We start from the raw sequence: 21,653 nt of genomic DNA on the forward strand, positions 1-21,653 counted from the left end.
GTTCACGGACATTTCACTCTTGATACATCTCTAAATATTTCCGTGAACAAGTACGTACGGAATGTTTTTGTACACGAGGCCTATTCTGCCCTCGCCGGAATGAAGCTGACTTCTGGCTTGGCAGACAGCTAAACAGTTTCTCAAGAAAAACACTGTAGAGTCTTCAAGAAGGTTTTGGTGCTTTACTTAAAGAAGAACTGTGAAACTGGAATACAAAACATAGAAAAAAGCAAATGGTATATCATACTTCGTTTTTGTCTGTATCTAATACATTCAGAAATACGACATACATAAATATAAATCAAATTATTATTTACTCCATACAACAAAAATGGTAAATAACTAGCGATTAAGTCGATGCTAACATAATATGGTAAATCCGATTCACGGGCTAGCGCATTAGCATCGGTAGCGCTATTAACTTTTACACACAAACAATAAACTAAACCAGGACATCGTAACAGGTAAGTCAGACAGGTAATTCATATATATTCACATATTTACTCACAGACTTATATCCTTTCAAGGTACAGTAGAAGAAAAATGGACCGTGTTTGGAGGTAACAGCTTCGTTGGGTCACTCGAGAGGAAGTACCGCATACCTGTACGGACCAACTGTGCGTCAGCCTAATCAATCCCCCTTCCTCTTAAAGGGGCAGCACAAGGCCCCTGGATATGTTTGGACATAGGCCTACCTTGTTTCCTGGATTTCAACGTTTTAGTAGGAAATCCACACAAGTCTTTGTACATGAGGCCCCTGGTCAGGTGAACATGTGGATGAAATAAGAGTTGAAATCAAAGTGAAGCTCCTCACCTGTGACAGTGATCCAGCTGGATGGAGACTCTCCATGACTGATGATGTGACACTTGTAGAGGCCTTCATCAGACCTGGTAACATGGTGGATGGTCATGTGACCTGTAGACTCAGCCCTGATCAAGGAGCCATCTTTATAGAAACCAGCTGAGAGGATGGAGGGAGTGGTCTTTGTTTTACAGAGCAGAGTGACGTCATCTCCCTCCATCACAGGGAGGACAGGACTCTGCAGGATCACTGGTCCACCTCAACACAGAGACAAACTACAGCATTTCATCCATTTCCACACAGCTTCATCAATACTAACTCCACAGTCTGAGCTTACCAGAGACAGTGAGGTTGATGCTGTTACTGGTTGCTCCCTCTCTGGACTCACACCAGTAAATTCCACTGTCCAATGGGAGAGTCAGACTGATGGTACAGGAAGAACCAGCTGGTCTTCCCCAGTCCTCACACTGAGTCCTCTGTCCTGTGGTGGTGTTTCTCCTCAGAGTCCATCCAGCAGAGCTGTCGTCCTCCTCACAGCTCAGAGACACAGAGTCTCCTTTAAAGACCTGAGAGCTGCTGGGACTCACAGTCAGACGAGCTGGGAGGGTTCAGATGAAACAACAGTGTGTTGTTGTGTGTTAAGAGAACGCTCTGTCAATAATGACCAAAGCTGAAACTACAAGAACTCTCATCATTTTAGAATAAACTAAAACGTTTATTTCATGGTGTCAGAAGTGGTTGAGGATGGCGAAGTTTCAACCACCGGAGAGTTTTTGTCCTTAAAAGCCGGAGTGGCCCGACTGGAAAAAACGATTTTCCCGCTATAGGACAGCTGCTAAACTTGACAAAGAGGACGGTCCGGTTCAAGTTAGCATGCTGGTGTATGCGCTCGGAAGCGGAGAACATACTGAGTTCTTTCGCCTATGAGACATTTATCCTCGCTCTGTATGAACTGTCTGAACACTGCGACTTCGGTTCAAAATGAGAGGAACTCATCAGAGACCGGATCGTGGTCGGCATCTCTGACAAAGAGTTATCACAGCAGCTGCAACTAATCCTGAGACTGTGTATAAAACACTTGAGTCCTACACAAAGCAAAGAAAGTACTGAGTGGTCCGGGAGGTGGTCTGAACTGTTTAGGGCAGTTTATCAAACAGACTGTGTACAAGGGCAGAACATACACATTCAGGCTCTGTGTTGTTCGAGGTGAGAGTGTGAACAACCTGCTCAGCCGGCCAACATCTTTAGCAATGGGGCTAATAAAGAGAGTGTAGACAGTCAGTACCAGTGAACAGGAGTTTGGCCGAATGAAAACACTACCTTGGAAAACTGCACTGCAAGGTAACACTCAGCCCTGTGCAGTGGCCACAGCATACCAAGTCCCAATTCATGGGTTTCACCAGGTCCCTTTCCACAGGTGTTTAAAATCAAGCACCTAGATTATGAATGTAGACTGCATGGTGCTTGATTAAAACACCTGTGGAAAGGGACCTGATGAAACCCATGAATACCTCTGTTAAAGGCAGTCAAGGAGGAGCTGGACTGAATGGAGGGCAGTGACATCATCGAGGCTGTAACAGAACCAGCTGAGTGGTGTGCACAGATGGTGCCTGTCCCAAAAAAGAATGGAAAGGCACGCATCTGTGTCGACTTAAAGGAACACATAAAGCTGTCAAAGGAGAGAGGTTCATTCTGCCTACATCTGAAGACATGATAGCCCAGTTGAGTGGGTCCACAGTTTTCTCTTCTCTGGACGCAGCTTCAAGATTCTGTCAAATCCGTCTAGACAAAGATAGCCAGAGACTAACCACCTTCATTACACCTTATGGAAGGTACTGCTTCAAACGTCTCCCTTTCGGGATCGCTAGCACCCCAGAGATTTTTCAAAGGAAAATGGGAGAGACTCTTGAAGGGCTGCAGGGAGTTGCAGTCTATACAGATGACATCATTGTCTTCGGTAGGGACATGGGTGAGCATGACTGAGTTATATATCTTGGGCCAAGTGATCAACAGAGATGGTGTGCAACCTGACCCGTCAAAGTGTCAGCGATCAATAAGGTTACCCTGCCTGAAAATGTCCAAGAGCTAAGGAGAGCCCTTCGCTTGATAAACTACCTGGGGAAATATACAGTGGCTTGCAAAAGTATTCATACCCCTTGTACTTTTCCACATTTTGTCACATTACAACCACAAACATGAATATATTTTATTGGAATTTTATGAGAAAGACTGACACAGAGCGGCACACAATTGTGAAGTACAAAGAAAATTATACAGGATTTAAAAAAATTTTAAGTGCGGTGTGCAAAAGTATTCAGCCCCCTTTTCTCTGAGTGCAACCAATTGCCTTCAGAAGTCACCTGATGACTGCTGAATGATCGAATGTTGACCTAATGACTAAATAGAGTCCACCTGTGTGTAATCTAATCTCAGTACAAACACAGCTGTTCTATGACGGCCTCAGAGGTTTGTTAAGAGAATATTGGGGAGCAAACAGCATCATGAAGTCCAAGGAACACAACAGACAGGTCAGGGATAAAGTTGCGGAGAAGTTTAATGCAAGGTTAGGCTATAAAAAAGGTTTCCCAAGCTTTGAACATCTCACGGAGCACTGTTCAATCCATCATCCGGAAATGGAAAGAGTATGGCACAACTGCGAACCTACCAAGACACAGCTGTCCACCTAAACTTACAGGCTGAACAAAGAGAGCATTGATCAGAGATGAAAACACCATCCCCCCTGTCAAACTTGGTGGTGGCAACATCATGTTCTGGGGGTGCTTCTCTTTGGCAGGGACAGGGAAGATAGTCAGAGTTGATGGAAAGATGGATGGAGCAAAATACAGAGCAATCTTGGAAGAAAACCTGTTGGAGTCTGCAAAAGACTTGAGAGTGGGGCGGAGGTTCACCTTTCAGGAGGACAACAACCCTAAACATAAAGCCAGGGCAACAATGGAATGGTTTAAAACAAAACATATTCATGTGTTGGAATGGCCCAGTCAAAGTCCAGACCTAAGTCCAATTGAGAATCTGTAGCAAAATCTGAAAACAGCCGTTCACAAACGCTCTCCATGAGCTGACTGAAGTGTTTTGCAAAGAAGAAAGGGCAAAATTTGCAGTCTCTAGATGTGCAAGGCTGGTAGAGACATACCTCAAAAGACTTGCAGCTGTAATTGCAGCAAAAGGCGATTCCACAAAGTATTGAATCAGGGTGGCTGAATACTTTTGCACACCGCACTGTTCAGTTTTTTATTTAAAAAAAAAAAATAAAATCATGTATAATTTTCTATGTACTTCACAATTATGTGCCACATTGTGTTGGTATTTCACATAAAATTCCAACAAAATCTATTTATGTCTGTGGTCGTAATGTGACAAAATGTGGAAAAGTTCAAGGGGTATGAATACTTTTGCAAGCCACTGTATTTCTGACCTTGCCACAGTGGGACAACCACTGCATGAAGGTTCAACTTGGAGGCTGAGCACTCACCAGGAAAAACACTGGTTGTGGAGGACATGCTGTCCAGGAGCCCACAACAGGGCACGGTGCACAGCAGAGCCAGCCACACAGATGTTGAGTGTTACGCTGCTGCTGTGATGCTGATGAGCAACTCCAAGTGGTAATCAGGTACATCAAGAACAGGTGGCCGGAACAGGATAGTGATACCAGGGTCAATGAGATGAGAAATGTTAGAGCTGTCATGGTTCTGCTTTTTGATTCCGTGTTCATGTTTTGAGTTTGGTTCATGTTTCATGTTTTTCAGTTTCCTGTTTTATTTTGTTAACTTCTTGGTTTCCTGTCTTGTCTCACTTCCTGTTTCTTCCTGCCTTTGTGATTGTCTTCCCCGTCTTGATTGGTTCCACCTGTGTCTCGTCACCCTCCTGTCCTGCATGTGTGTATATATAGCCCTGCCTTCCCCTTTGTTCTCTGTCAGGTCGTACTTGTTTCATGCCTTAGTTTCACGTCTTGATTCTTGTTACTTGTTTCCTTGCCTTGTTCATATCTTGTAGTAGTTTTTTGTTCTCTCCACTTTTGGAATACCTGCTGTCTCAGCAGCGCTTTCTTGTGTTGGTCTTGTTTTTGTTTTTTAATTAAATACCTTTTGCCTACACCTGTCTCAGCCCGTTCAGTCCTGCACTTGGGTCCTACCTCACTTTGAAAATCCACAACAAGAGCGAATACATGATGGTCATCAAGGACTTAACAAATGCAGAATGAGAGCAAACACTTCAGTGTGATGGCCTGGCATACCTTCACACATCACACACAAGGTGGAGAACTGCATGTACTGCAGAGCACAGAACAGAGATCCTCTCCTGACTGCACCCCTGCCAGACAGGCCATGGAGGAAAATCAGCACACTTGTCATAGCAGACTACTATTCCAGATACCTGGAGATACTCCATGTGCCGACCACTACAAGTGCACAGGTGACTTTTGCCCGGTATGGAATACAGTCAGTGACAATGGGCCACAGTTCAACAGTGATGTTTACAGAGATGAACTTTAAGCATGCAGCATCTAGCCTCCACAACCCACAGGGCAATGGCCATGATGAACGAGAAGTGCAACCAGCCAAAAAAAATAAATAAATACTGAGACAAACAGATCCACTACTGGCTCTTATGGGCTACAGATCCTCACCTCTCATTAGTGGGCAGGAAAATCAAAACAACTTTAACTACTCTGGCTAAAGTCCTGCAACCAAAATGACCAAAACTGACAGCACGTCAGACATACTGACGCTGTGGAGAAGAGTAAGCAAGCTTACCACTACAATAAGCGGCATGGTGTGAAACTGCTCACACCACTGCAGCCAGGAGGCCCGGTTCTCAGTAGGGTGGACAATCAAAAGACTTGGTCCACACCTACAGAAATGTCTGGGGAGAGCACCACTGAGAGATCATATGTCATTGTTTCAGAGCAAGGAGACCTGTACAGGCCAAACCGTCGGCATCTCCAAGCACTGCCTGATGTGGAGCCCCCAGTCAAAACCAAATACACCAGATACTCAGGCCAGCCCAGGATGTAGCTCTCCTGGTCCAAAGATGACCCCTAATGGACTGTCTCACACCAGGTCTGGTAGAGTTGTTAAACCTGTCGAGAGACTGGATCTATAAAGGTCATTATGTTGAAGTTGTTTGTTGATGAGGGTCTTAATGGGTGGATAATAACAGTTCCCAGTTTTTTTTTTTTTTTTGCGACATGCATTTTACGACAGAGGTTTTGCGACAGTTACGGCCGTACGCAAGTTTTAGAACGTGCAGTTATGTTACGTAAGAGATGTGGTTAGAGAGCACTCTGTCAATAAATGACTAAAGTTGAAACTATAAGAACTCTCATTATTTTAGAATAAATTAATAAGTTTATTACAGCACAGAGGAAGTGATGGCTTCAATTGGCTCCAACTAGCATCAACACAGACTGAACATCCACATAAAAAGTGGTGAAGTGTCCCTTTAAGGCAGCTGGTTGCTGGACTCACTCTCACACAGTAAAGACACAGAGTTTTGATGGCGTTTCTTGGACAGACTCAGTGACGGTCAGACTGTAACAGAGGAAGTTGACTAACCTTGGTTTGTTGTGCAGCACAGCAGAGAGCCCAGAACTAAAGAGAAAGCACACTTTGAGCTTTAATGACTGTTCTGCTGTGGGAAGCAGCAGTGATCATCTCTCAACGTTTAGACACCAACACACATCCAGCAGATCAGACTCACCCAGCAGCCTCTGGACAGATGTTCCCTCCATTCTGCAGCTGATTGAAATGAGACCAGCAGCAGTTTGACAGACACTAAAAGCCTCTTCCTTCCTGTTTGCCTTAAATCAGAAACCCACAGATGAAACCACATGATCGCGTGGGAGCAAAACAAACAGAGAAAAGACCTTTGAGTTCATTAGATCTGTATTAGTTTGATACAGACATCTTCTTTCACGTGGATACCGTGTGTTCATAGATGACGCTGCAGCCCTGATGAGTTCAGGTAGTTTTCCACTTTTACTGTTTCTCCTTCATTTTCACTCCAGCAGTGGTTGTAGTGTCGATGCAGCCAGCAGGTGGCAGCACATTGACACAGCTGTACCTGAAGCTCAGATAAAAACCAAGAAACACCAAAAGTCTTCAAGGAAAAACTACAGGAAAACCAGAGAAAGAAAACTGATGATGACAAAACTGCAGGACAAACACGAGAGAGTCTTTGTTTTGAATGTCAGGCAGGAGAATTTTCCAAAGACGTGGACCTGAGTGAGTGAATACTCTAGAACCCATGGTAGACAGTCGGGCAGGTGGTGCAAGGAGGATCTGAGAGTATGTGAGGGTTCGTATAGGCAAGGCAAAGGCAAGGCAAGGCAAAATTTATTTATATAGCACATTTCATACCATGGCAGTTCAATGTGATTTACATAAAAGAGAGATGTCATATATACATCAAAATAAAATCAATTGTGTAAAACTCTAGTTAATAAAAATACATACATATCATATCCATAGAAGGCATAAAAAAAAATAAAATAAAATAAACAGATAAATAAACAGATCGAAATAAGGAAATGGAAAATCAAATAAGATAAAATTATGGAAAAGCAAGAGAGAAGAAGTAAGTTTTTAATTTAGTTTTAAAACAATCTGTTGAGGGTGCGGTCTTGATGTGGTCAGGAAGCTGGTTCCAGAGTTTGACTGCATATGAGCTGAAGGCGGCTTCACCACATTTAGTTCTAATAGTTGGTGGAACCAGGAGTAGTCTCTGTTGTGACCTGAGTGACCTTGGGGGTGCGTAGTGGTGGAGCAAATCTTTTAGATAAATGGGGCTACTACCATTCAAAGTTTTAAAAACAAGAAGCAGTATTTTAAAATCGATTCTGTGATTCACAGGGAGCCAATGTAAGCGTTTGAGTAGTGGTGTGATGTGATCTGTTCTTTTCGCTCTCATCAGAATCCTTGCTGCTGCATTCTGGATTAATTGTAGTTATTTGATAGTTTTCTTGGGAAGGCCTGAGAAGAGACTATTACAATAATCAAGTCTGCTTGGTATGAAAGCATGAATGAGTTTCTCAAGGTCTGTTTGTGTCATTAGGTCCCTAAGTTTGAATATGTTTTTTAAATGATAGAAAGCTGATTTCGTAACTGTTTTAATGTGACTGCTGAAGGAGAGGTCGCTATCAATTTGGACACCTAGGTTTTTTACCTGAAAACCTTTGGTGTTGAGAAAAGAGGAGATGTTAAGCCTCGTGTCTTTATTTCCAAAAACAATCACTTCAGTTTTTTCCTTATTCAACTGGAGAAAATTCTGACTCATCCAGTTGTTAAGATCACTAATGCAGCTAAGCAATGTTTCAAGCGGGCTAATGTCATTAGGTGAGAGAGCAAGACAGAGCTGAGTGTCATCAGCGTAGCTATGGTAGGAGATCTGGTGTTTTTGTATGACCTTTCCAAGGGGAAGCATATAAAGGTTGAATAATAGAGGGCCCAGGATGGATCCCTGGGGGACACCACAGCACAGGGGAGTGATAGAAGAGGTCCAGTTACCTATAGTTGGAGAAGTTCAGGTAGATGGAGCTTGTTGTGAAGGACCTTGAAGGTAAGTAGCAGAATCTCGTATTCAATGCGGGCTCTTATTGGAAGCCAGTGGAGCTGCTGAAGAACTGGAGTGATGTGGTCCATGGAGGGAGTTTGGGTGATGAAGTTGTGGAGGCATTTGAACAGTTAACCAAAAAGAACAGAGTTACAGTAGTCGATGTGTGAGGAGACAAGAACGTGGACAAGAATGAAGGTGGTGTTCCTGGCTAAGGATGGGCGAAGTCGATTTATATTGCGGAGGAGAAAGTAAAAGGACCGAGTCAGGTTGTTGATGTGGGTTACCAGAGATAGTGTGAGACTCTTAACCCGAGGGGAGGGAAGTACAGTGGAGTTATCAATGTCTAATGAGAAACTGTTAACTTTTGCTAGAGTGGACTTAGAACCAACGAGGACGACTTCTGCTTTCATTGCTGTTCATTTGGGAGAATTTGCAAGAGAACCAGGATTTAATTTCTGTTAGACAGTCTGAAAGGGCAGGGGGTGAGTTGTGGTTGAGTTTCAGTTGGTCGTCGTGTAAACCGGACCTGACTCCAGAGATGTGATTGTCTGCTGTCTGACCACGTCACCTCTTTGTTTTATCTCCAGCAGTTTAAACGTATTCATTTGCAACAATAGTGTGTGATCCATGTGAGTGGTGTATACAATTAACAAATGGAAACTGTAAATCCAGTTTACTTGTCTGCTTTCAATTGACCCCAGGCGACCGTGGCTACCCACTTAACCCATTCAGGCCTAAATACTCTTCTGTAAACCCCCTCTCAAAACCTGATGTTTTTCAAAATATGTCAACGCTTACTAAAACCTTAATTTCTCAGGCTCTGTAGCAGATAAAAACATGAGATAAAAAGCATTTGACAGCTTATTCTTTGGCTTTCAACTTGACTGACTTGCTAGGGCATAATCTTCAAATGCATTTTTTTTTTAAATCAATAAACACCAAACATTTTTAAAATTCTGAAAATCAGTAAAGATTTATTTTTCAATTACTTCGTCAATATCACTTCCTTCACTTGAGTCAGCCGTGACGGATCGCTAGCACGGTGTTTAAAATTTTCGACCAAAACATACTCCACATGTAGGCTTATTTCGACCAATCACAAAGCGTTTTATTAGTCACATGAGTTTAAAAAAAATCCCTAAGCATCTCTGTCACTCACCCAAGAATATTTCAGCCAATCACAGTGCATATAATTGGCCATGTGCCTCGAAAAAGACGACAACGCTCAAAATGACACAGACGCGTTTGCCGGCCTTAATGGTAACTACGCACAGATGCGTGATCCGGTCTGAATGGGTTAAGAGCTGGCTGATGACCCCTCTCACCAACCCTCAGACTGACCAAGAGTGGAGGTACAATGACCTCCATTCCCGCACTCAGTCAGTCGGTCTGCTGAAAGGACGGTGGCGCTGCCTGGAGGGGACTCCATGCTGCTGTACAGTCCTGACAAGGTCTGAGCCTCCATAATGTGGCACACCATACCACTGCCAGAGCAGCATATCCCCCCACCAGACGAACCAGAAGCTGGACCCATCAATGTCCATCCTACCCAGGAGGCCATTCGGGCCTGGCAACATTTGATTTCAACCATATAAAAGAGGCAAGGACGCAGAATTCACTTATTCACCAATGTATTTAATGACTCACTGATATTTGTGAGGGGGGGCGAGGTGGTTAGCGCTGATGCCTCACAGCAAGAAGGTCACCGGTTCGAATCCATGGGCCGGCTGGCCTTTCTGTGTGGAGTTTGCATGTTCTCCCTGTGTCTGCGTGGGTTCTCTCCGGGTACTCCGGCTTCCTCCCACCATCCAAAGACATGCTCATTAGGTTAATTGGTGATTCTAAATTGGCCGTAGGTGTGCATGTGAGTGTGAATGGTTGTCTGTCTCTCTGTGTTGGCCCTGCGATGGACTGGCGACCTGTCCAGGGTGTACCCCTGCCTCTCGCCCGATGACAGCTGGGATAGGCTCCAGCAGACCCCCGTGACCCTTAACAGGACTAAACGGGTATAGAAGATGAATGAATGAATGAATGATATTTGTGAGGATGCCTATTAACTGATCTAGACGATCATTTGTGTCGCCTATTGCTCTGACTATCGCCTGTTGTGACTCCACCACAGCACGGTTGAGGACACAGCCGGTCGGGCAGACGGCATCAGCACCATCCGGTGGTTGCGGTACACTGGTGCCGGAGACGCCGGGGATGGTGGAGGGATCCTCTGAATCCTTTTCTGTTTTAAAATAATAAATAATGATAACAATAAATGAGTGATTAAACATGACTTAAAGTCTTTGATATCCTCTTTGATATGCTGGCATGTTCAAATTTAAATTCAAAGGATTTACCATACATAGCATTTACGCATGAAGCTCTATCTTATAGGGCTGAGAGCAGGCTACTGTATGACTAGTATGAACACAGTTAAATATGATTTGTGTATTTAAATGGGGGCTGTACAGGGCGGGGTCAGGTACTCCAACATGTGCGCTCAATTCCACGATGATTAGGATGCACAAAGGAAATGTGCTTGGATTCAGGAGTACGCACAGATTCATACATCTGGGGCCTCATGTACAAAGACTTGCGTGGATTTCTACTGAAACGTGGCGCACGCTCATATCTACAAGCACATTTCCTTTGTACATCCCAATCGAGCGCGCATGTTGTACCCGACCCCTCCCTGTCCACGTCCCTTTTAAATATGCAAACTATATTTAAATTGACCCTGCACCTGAGATTCCCCTCTCTGCATGATCAGAAAATGAAAACATAAGAATGAATAAGACGGGACAAAAGAAGAACTTCACAGAAAGTGGAGGTGCAGTGGAGGTGCAAAAAAATGTCTTCCACGCACCACAATGTTGGTTAATTGCATTTGTGCATCACATATGATCTGTACATTGACATTTACAAATTCATCATGTGATGGTTCTTTTATATCAATGAGTGTGCAGTCCATAGCTCTGATTACATTCGGAAAATGTAATCGGCTCTTGCTGCAAATTGTGCTTTAATGTTGACCTGTTCAGATGCATTGTGGGAATTTGATATACCTGGCTGACATGAGGATAATTCAGTCCCCCACACGGCTGGCATGGCTCTGCTCAGGGTCGATGCTGCCAATCAGTCGGACTAATAGTTTTCACATTTGTGATTTATGTGTCGCCAAATGATCAACGTCTGTAGAAGCCAGCGTACACCAGCCATGTCACTGGCGTGAGGAATGGACATTACACTCTTGATACATATACATTTTTCCGTGAACAAGTACATACGGAATGTTTTTGTACATGACGCCCCTGGATATGTTTGGGCGTAGAACATTTCCTGTATTTGAACGTTTTAGTAGGAAATCCACGCAAGTCTTTGTACACGAGGCCCCTGGTCAGGTGAACATGTGGATGAAATAAGAATTGAAATCAAAGTGAAGTTCCTCACCTGTGACAGTGATCCAGCTGGATGGAGACTCTCCATGACTGATGATGTGACACTTGTAGAGGCCTTCATCAGACCTGGTAACATGGTGGATGGTCATGTGACCTGTAGACTCAGTCCTGATGAAGGAGCCATCTTTATAGAAACCAGCTGAGAGGATGGAGGGAGTGGTCTCTGTTTTACAGAGCAGAGTGACGTCATCTCCCTCCATCACAGGGAGGACAGGACTCTGCAGGATCACTGGTCCACCTCAACACAGAGACAAACTACAGCATTTCATCCATTTCCACACAGCTTCATCAATACTAACTCCACAGTCTGAGCTTACCAGAGACAGTGAGGTTGATGCTGTTACTGGTTGCTCCCTCTCTGGACTCACACCAGTAAACTCCACTGTCTGATGTCAAGGTGTAGCTGATGATACAGGAAGAACCAGCAGGTTTTCCCCACCCAGCTCCACACTGAGTCCTCTGTCCTGTGGTGGTGTTTCTCCTCAGAGTCCATCCAGCAGAGCTGTCGTCCTCCTCACAGCTCAGAGACACAGAGTCTCTTTTAAAGACCTGAGAGCTGCTGGGACTCACAGTCAGACGAGCTGGGAGGGTTCAGATGAAACAACAGTGATCCTTTACATTTCTGTCCTCATTAAATAACCTCTAGAGTTCCACATATCATAAACTAACTACGTTTCCAACAGTAATAATAACTTTAATTTCGACTAAAAAAGTAACAGCTACACTGTAAACCCGGATGAGTAGAATTTACTTAAAAAAATCAAGGTAAGTCGTTGCCTTAAATTTTTTAAGTAATGAAGCATTAGTTGATTAAGTGAAGTGGACTAGGTTCAATGTATGTTAGCCCATAGTGGAATGGAATAGAGCATTTAAGTTGAATGTACTAATAACTGAGTTACAGTAACTGAAGATACTTAGTTTAAAAACTCATTCCCCACCCATTTATTTAACTCAGATTGTTAAGTAAGCATTACTCCATTACCAGTTCAACTAAATTGTATATTCTAACTGACCAAACTTAACTTTTTTAGTGCCTGAAACTCAAAATGTCAAAGTCAATAGAGGCGTGCAAAATATATACAACTGCAACATTACACTGATCCAATTTTTTTTTTATTTAACATACCTTTTTTTCAACAACAAAGTAAACAAAAATAAAACTCAGCCCTGCTGAAAAATGTCATCTTAACATTAACACTTCAACACTTACACACATTAACACCACAACATTTACTCTTCAAATGTGGTTGAGGAACACTGCTGAACTGCTGCTGAACACTGGCATCTTAATGTTTATAAATAACAAATGTGTCCATGGAAAAACAGTGTGTGAGAATGAAAGAAGAGAGAACAGGAGGGTGAACAAAATAACAGAGCAGATACCTGCATGGAGAGCCCTCCCCTCCTCGCAACCCCCCCATGCTTTTTCCATCCCCCACATAACATTTTTTGTTTTTTTGTTGTTTTTGTCTGTCCTTTTCTCCTTACCCTCTCTCTCTTCATTTTACTTTACTTTTACTGCCAATTAATTAAAAAATAAATAAATTAAAAAAAAGCTTGGAAAGAGGAGATTCTGGATTTTACACTGCAAGCTGATTCTTGAGTGTTTGAAGTTTGGGTTTCAGATCTGTGTTACCTAAGTTCAGAAGTATCTGTTGAAAAAAATCAAAAGTGTTCTTCATGTACTTTGGGTAGTTGAGGTGCAGTGCATAGGTAAGTCCGAAGACAATGTACATGGCCTGGGGTAGGCTCTCAACATCCATCACAATGTTTCCCTCCAAGATGATTCCCACTGAGGATGCATTGTGATGAAGGGACTGCGTGTGTGGAGTAATGTTTTCCTGTTCGTGGCAGAGGATCCCCACTGGCACATCATTGTATGAAGCTTCCTCATCATCAACGTCCTGAAAAAAGGAACAGGGCATGATCACGTCAACATGACAACATAGTGCTACCAACAGCCTCTATAGGTACACAGCCCACATGTCTGCCCTGTCCAGTGTCCACCCACTGCCCAGTGCAGCAACCGCTACAGAACATCACACAGGACAGGTGCAAGAGGCAACCACAAATGATCTGGGGTGAACAGAGGTCACAATTTTGGAGTATGCCTCCTCCAAAGAAGTTTTTTTTTTTTCAAACAACAATAACAGTAAATTGAACAGGCCCTTGCACCCCGCGCCTGTCGGGGACCGGCAAGGACGGGGTTACTGCAGTTCTCAGGGGATACACTGGAGTAACAATGCAATGTGGCAAGCCTGAGGGCAACCAAGACACAACCAAAGTTTTATCCAACTTTCACTGTTTTATCAAAATAACAGACTTCCTGTTGGGTTTAGAATATGGCTCCAATTGACTTTTTTGTGCGATGTTACATATATGTGACATATTTCCAGATTTTTAGGCGCAACGGGCCTCAGGGGCTGGTCCGAAGATGGCGCTACAGAGCCATTTTGCCACACCCGTGATCAAGGCCCTTATACATTAAATTTTTCGATTGAACAAAGGCATCTGCAAATTTTCAGGACTTTTCATGCAAGGGATGCTAGGGAGAGCGGAAGAGTGAGAGGAGGTAGAGAATGGGGAGGTGGAGAGAGGGAAAGGGAGGAGGTAGTAAACGGGGGGACCTAGGGAGGGAGGTAGGAGGAGAGGAGGTAGAAAAATCAAAGTTGCTTACAAAACAGGCCTTGAAGAAGGTGGATGGATTATCACCAAGAATGACAGGAAGCCCCCTGAGGACAAGGCATCTGACTTCCTTTACATCCGAAGCCTGGTGGATTGAGGGAGCAGAGAGGACATCACACACTTAAAATAGGGTCCATATGTTAACCTGAACACTGTGCACACACATACTCAATAATACACTGCACAGCCATTTACCTACTAGATCCCACCTCTTAACTCACAGTGTTCTCGACATTATGCATTCAAGTAGTTATGTGTGTTCTAAGACGTAAATATAGAATTGAAAATAAACTAACCTTTGTTTGTCGCATCAAGTCAGCCAAGACCTGCCCTGTGAGGCCCCTCTTTGCCTTGAAGATTTCCATGAGCCTGGGACTGTGATGGTCAAGGGCCTCGTAGAACTCTTGTCTCAGGCTCTTACCAACCACCCTGCTGAACTCCAGACACACCTGAAACATGTAAAAACATGTTCATGTTCAAATGAGTTGACACAATGACGTGATCTTTTTATGCAACAACCCAGACTGCAATATTACTCTTTAATACAATTTTGATGAGTGCCAAAGGGGCTCCGTAGAATACAGCATATGAGACAAATCCATAGGCCTACCTGGTGTTCAGTAAACAGAGCCGGCCAACGTTGGCATATCTGGGTGATGGCAGGCTTGTCCTTCACAACTTCATTCCTTCGAAGAGCGAATGTCAGATCCAGCTTCTGCTTGATGAGGGCTCCATTTGGGGTTTTCTTTTTCATTTCTTCCACCATGAGCTGTCGAGCATCTTCAAGGCTGGAGTCATCCTGACCATCTGGATAATCTGGTAAGTAATTGACTTCTCCTCTCTTTGGCTTCTTGATCCTCTTGTTAGGCGGGTCTCCACAAGGAGAGTGCTTTCCACGTTTACCGGCATTCACGGTGACATCGAGGTGACCCCGCTGACGCATTTTTGTTCTATAATTCCCCATCTTGAATTTCAAGCTGTTTTTCCAACCGCTCCAGCCAGACACTGATCCTTGTTCTTTGAGACATGGGTGTGCTCGCACCAGTGCTGAGGCAACAGCTTCAAATTCTGCATTTGTTGGGTATGCTTTCAAGGCATATATGGTCTCGGCCAGCCTCTCGAGGATGTCGTGTTTGAGCTCCTTTGACGGAATGAGGTGTGTTCCATCCCTGAGATGGAGCAGGTTTGCTTGACGCAGTCTATATTCCACATCGACAGAGAATTTCGGTATATACATATCAAATACCTCTGGCCACTGGCATTGTCTTTCCTGAGAGGAATTGGAGAGGATGTCTGTGTCTGCCTGGCTGGGTGTGTCGCTTAGTTCTTCACTTGATGTTGACTGTGGGACAGGCGCCTCCACAAGAGAAAGCACTGGAATGATTTTAAGGGTAGGTCGCTCAGGCAGCTCTGATATCTCTGTTAGATTGCACAGTTCATTGTCGAAGTTGGGATCTTTGAACTGTAAGTTGAAGTTATAGTTTATTTGAAGAACATCTTTAAGGGAGCTAATCAAAAGGTCAACTGTATCAGGCTTTGTCTGCAATTCCACCTTCCTTATGTCTGCATCAGTGAAGATAACTCTCACAAGCATTCTCTGTTGCCCCGCCATCTGGCGAGAAAGAGAGAGATTGTTCAGCACAGAATATAACGTTTGAGAGTCACCATTCGTTTCCCACCTATCCTGTATGCTGAAAGGGGAAAAACATCGTTAAGCTCTGACAGTGGAACCACACACAGGGACGGGGTTACATCAGAGTAGCAAACTTCATACGATCTAAGGTGCTCATGGTACCATGCACTCATTACTCTGCACACAAACATGATTTCTGTATGAACTGCAACAATCTGTGTGATCTGCCTAAACTCAGGGAGTCCTGAGCAGGATCCAGCAGAGACTACCATATCTGCCTTGTATGTAACTCCATCTAGACAGACGGATGATGCTACAAGAACTGCTGCTGGCTTGTGGATTTTCTGACTGAATACCCTCTGGATATTCTCAGGGAAAGATGACACAGAGACTGTAGTGACCTTCTCCATCTCAACTGAAGGTTTGAAAAATGAACTTGAGTCCAAATGATAGCTGACTGCTTTCTGGTGTTTCACAGCAAGTGTAAGGGCTACATTCCTGTAGTTCTGAGCATCACGGATAACCTTTTTGAAAAATTTGTGCTTGCCCTCAAAACGCATAGTCCAGACATCACACAGTGGACCAAATGCCTTAATAAGTTGAGGGTAATGTTCAATGTAGTGGTGTTTTGGTCGTAATCTAAACTCCGGGAATGTAGACTGCAGTAGTTCTCTGTGTTCTGCTAACTTGCACTCCAGGAAGTAGAGTGTCTCTTCAGTAAACCTGGGGGCAACTACTAACTCCACAATGTCTTTGACAAGCATGAGAACTTCCCATGCCTTTTCCCCCTGAGGAACATACTGACCAACAAGAAATGGAAGAAGCCTAATTAGGCACCAGTTCTCATGCGCATTTCCCCCGATTGTGCCTTTTGTGGCGAAGGCTTTTGGAATAGGTTGTGGCTGGTCAGTTTTGTCAGTAAAGGTGTATGTAAAGGACCTGATAGCCTGATTCAGTGTTTCTAGATTAAAATATCCCTTTGAAATCAGATTTGAAAGACACAAAGACAACTCTACGGGGACTATGCCCTCCAGAAGATCATGCACGAGGTCAGGAGGGTAACCTTTAATAACATGAAAGTGCTCCAGTTTTGCAGTCAAAGGGCACTCTTTTTTCACACCATATGTTCTTCCCAGTTCTGGGTCTTCCATCACTTCCTGCACTTGTCTGTCGTGCCTGTCTTTGTCTCTTAGCTCAAATGCACCAGAGCGCACCTCTTGTTCTTGGGTGTCACTTCTACTTGCCATGCAGAATCTACAGAACTTATCAACAGAGAAGCTCTCGTAGAATCCTGCCAGTGCATGAGCACCTAGGTTGTCAGCAGCTACATACAAAACTGTTCCTTTCACACTTGCACCTAAGGCCTCTATGTAAACACCATCTTTTTCAAGTGACATCAGATCACGTGTAAGTGGGTCCAGCACTTTAGCATAACCACATTCTTTTACAGTGGTTGTGTTGCATATTAGAGCAAGTTGGATAGAGTTGAGTGATGCTCTGTATTTTGCTGGCATATTGGCAATTATCCAGTACACAGCACACATCTTATGCTTCTTCTTCGATGTTCCTAATGGATTGGCGACTTCAAAGTCATCAATGTACAGCCCAATGGCAATTGTGAACTTATCACTACTAAGAAGGCCATTTTCTCTGAAGTATACACCATCTACATGAGTTTTGTATTCATTTGGAACATGCATTTCTTCAGACATTGCTTTATCTAACACATCTGTCTTGCTCAGCAACTTCTGCAGCATTTGCAGTATGGGAACATATACAACCGATTTCTTATCTTTGTCAACTACATACTCCACAGGCATTACCAGTGGAAATTCTTTAGACACATATGATGCTCTCTTTTTTGTAGTTGCTAAGGAACCATTTTTGCCGCAAAATGCTGTCATTAAGTTGGTCTCTGAAACAGCACTGCTCACCTGTTTCACAATGGACTCATCTATCTCAGAATCATATTCCTCAAGAATCTTCTTTACCTTATGATGCAGAAGTGGCTCTGACAAATTATGTATATCACAAAGCTGTTTGATAACTTCCTGCACAGAGCGCTCAGGTATGTGGAGGATAGTCTGCATCTTCAAAAAAAGTGCAGCCAAGTTGTGCTCTAACTGCTTTTCTAAATCATGAAGGTCTATCTCACAAGTTTCTTCACTGACATCATCTATCTCCCCTGTGTCTTCAAGTGGCATTTGCTCATCTGCAACATCACTGTCTTTGTTAACATTAACATTATCACTTATGTCAATATTAACTATTTCTTTCTTGAACATCTTCCAGTTGTCCTCTCTGTGTGCTTTACTTTTATGTGCATTGAAAGTTGAATACACACTACTCTCAAATCTACAGCCTGCATATGGACACTGAACCTTTTGGTTAACTTTTAAGTGTCTGCTTCGGAGATGGGTGAAAAATTCAGTTTCAGAGCAGGGCTCAGTGAATTCACACAACTGACAGCAGATTTTGACAGCTTCATTTTCTCCCGGCTGTTCCTCATGAGTTTTAGAGTGAACACGAGATATGTGTGCTTGAAGGCTGTTTAAGGTCTTGAATGTGCACAAACAGTCCTGGTACAAACAAGGAAATGGTACTGTCCTTGTGTAACTTCCATGTTTTAACCGGTAGTGTTTAAATAGCTGCGCCCTCTTACCACTAATAAAGCCACAATATTTACACTTCCACTCCATCTTCAGCTAGCTAAAATTACATGAACTAAGGAAAAATGACAGCTAACAGTGCTAACAAGCTAACAGTAGCTAAATAACAAAACCTTGAAGAGGTTTGACAGCTAGAGAGGGACAAATAGCCAACTAACAAAACAAAAAAAAAAATCAAAATAAATCAAGAAATTAAAGCTACTTATCCAACTAATACTGTGAGACAGCATGCACATACCAGGGTGTTTGCTGGTCTGTGGCTAGCTGCTTCACCTTCTCAGCTCAACTTTTGCTGTCTGTAAGGAACAGAGTAAAGAACTTTCAGAGTCGAGCGACATGTCACCTCAGTGTCACATTAAAATCACGTAGATGTTAAGACTTCCTGCCGAGCAGTGTATTGAGTCCGTCCGGTCATAAAACGATGTGTCCGGCGACCGTCAGCTTTGGATGCACTTCGAGACCGCCGCAGTGTCCGCTCCGTGTACAGCCCATATGTTCCGCCCAAGGCCCCCACGTAGTCGGGCGGAACGTACGCGGACTGTACACGAAGTGGACTCCATGGATGTTCGTGCGGACTTGAAGCGCACTAAAGCGGACATCCGCTGGACACATCGAAAGTTCAAGTTTTATGACCGCGCACTCTACTCGGTGCCACACAATAGAATCCGTCTTAGCAATAGCATCTGCGCCAACTTACCAGGATGTTCGCTGGTCCGTAGTTGCGCTAACGATAGACAGCTATTCAGATGTCCGGCTCAGCTCAACTTGTATTAGCTGTCAGGGAGCAACACACAATTTCCGTTACCGGCGCTAGCTCACGTTACCAGTGAACACAGCTAACGTTAGCTAAGAAAGTGCGGGGCAGAGTTAGCTGATTAGATACCTTGCTAGCTTGTTGTTTTTTTACTGATATACTGCAGTACTACAGATATACAGATCGAAGTTGAATTTCTATAGCGTTGTCCCATGAAAAGACATAATAAAACATTTGCAAAAATGTGAGGGGTGTACTCACTTTCGTGATATACTGTAGCTAAGATACTTAGTAAGCAGTTGGGACTGCAGCTACTACTACTACACTATTACTACTACACTAACTACTACATACAACCAGTGCCAGGTTCCAACTTACCGTTTTGTGGCTGAACTCATTCAACGTGGGTCGAACAACTTGCTTGCCGAAAATTTCAACGCAGCTGAATTCTTTCGTTATGTTCCTGTCTGCCCAGTCTCGAAAAGGTCAGAGCTCAGCAGTGCCACTGTGTCAAAACTGGTATGAACTAGATTTTTGGCGGGTGCATGGGTGACGTCAATGCGTCACCCCCTATTAGTAACGTGCAAAACTTGATGATATTTGAGTTATTTGAGCTCAAACACATAATTACAATAAGATAGGCCATTAAAAAGTACAGTTTACTCAGAATTAATAATTAATGTAAAGAAATTACACATGTTTAAGTAATACAAACTTAGTTTGTTTGAGTAGAAACTACTGATTGGACTTAAAAACACAAGTACAATAAGAAAGGACATGAAATAGTTCAGCTTAATCAGAATTAACAAGTAATGTCAATAAATTAGACACATTTAAGTAATATGAACTCAATCCATTTGAGTTGAAACAAAATCTGGGTTTACAGTGTACAGTCTAGATTGGTGACACACAGCAACTCAGGCAACACATTGTTGAACATGTAGACAGTTTAATAACGACTGTGTGAGCAGGAAACTCAGCTTCCTCTGTCTTTCTAGCACAGAGGAAGTTATGGCTTCAACTGGCTCCAACTAGCATCAACACAGACTGAATATCCACATAAAAAGTGGTGAAGTGTCCCTTTAAGGCAGCTGGTCGCTGGACTCACTCTCACACAGTAAAGACACACAGAGTTTTGATGGCGTTTCTTGGACAGACTCAGTGACGGTCAGACTGTAACAGAGGAAGTTGACTAACCTTGGTTTGTTGTGCAGCACAGCAGAGAGCCCAGAACTAAAGAGAAAGCACACTTTGAGCTTTAATGACTGTTCTGCTGTGGGAAGCAGCAGTGATCATCTCTCAACGTTTAGACACCAACACACATCCAGCAGATCAGACTCACCCAGCAGCCTCTGGACAAATGTTCCCTCCATTCTGCAGCTGACTGAAATGAGACCAGCAGCAGTTTGACAGACACTAAAAGCCTCTGACTTCCTCTTTTTGTAGCACTACATGACTGAGGATGTTGTCAGCAGTTAACAGTTAACACTTCTTATGTGAGATATGATGTGAAAATTTCACAGAAAAAAACATGGCAACAAAACACTAATAGAAAAATACCATCTTCATTTGTGTTTGACCTTATGAAACCCTACGTCAAGAATCACAGGGTGGTGAAAAGTTATCAGCTTAGATCCTTGAAAAAGCAGAACAAGGTGGTTGGAGAGAAGGAACGTCGGCCACTTGTTGAGCTGTGAGACATGTTGAGGACGAAGCTTGTGGCCGTCCACAGAGAAGAGTGAAGAAGAAAACCAGGAAAGGAAAGAACAGAGATGCAGGAATTGTTCACCACTAAATACCTTTGGCTTTACCAGGAAGCTGATCAGAGACAAACAGAGTGGCCACCTCTTTTGCTCACTGGATGAAGTCAACACTTTCCTTCATAACACCTACAGCGATCTAACAGGAGAGCAGCAGCTGGATAGAGATCCTAGAAGATGTTAAGGCATCAAGATCAGTCTCAGCCCCAGTGGAGTACAATACAGGGTCTATAAAGAGTGTCTGGATTCCCAAATAGGAGAACTCTAAAGCCACTGGGTAGTTTAGAACCATGTCAGTGCTCAGTATAGGGAGCAATATATTTTGAAGC

Source organism: Chelon labrosus (assembly GCF_963514085.1).
Source record: "Chelon labrosus genome assembly, chromosome: 1".
NCBI classification, from domain to species: Eukaryota; Metazoa; Chordata; class Actinopteri; order Mugiliformes; family Mugilidae; genus Chelon; species Chelon labrosus.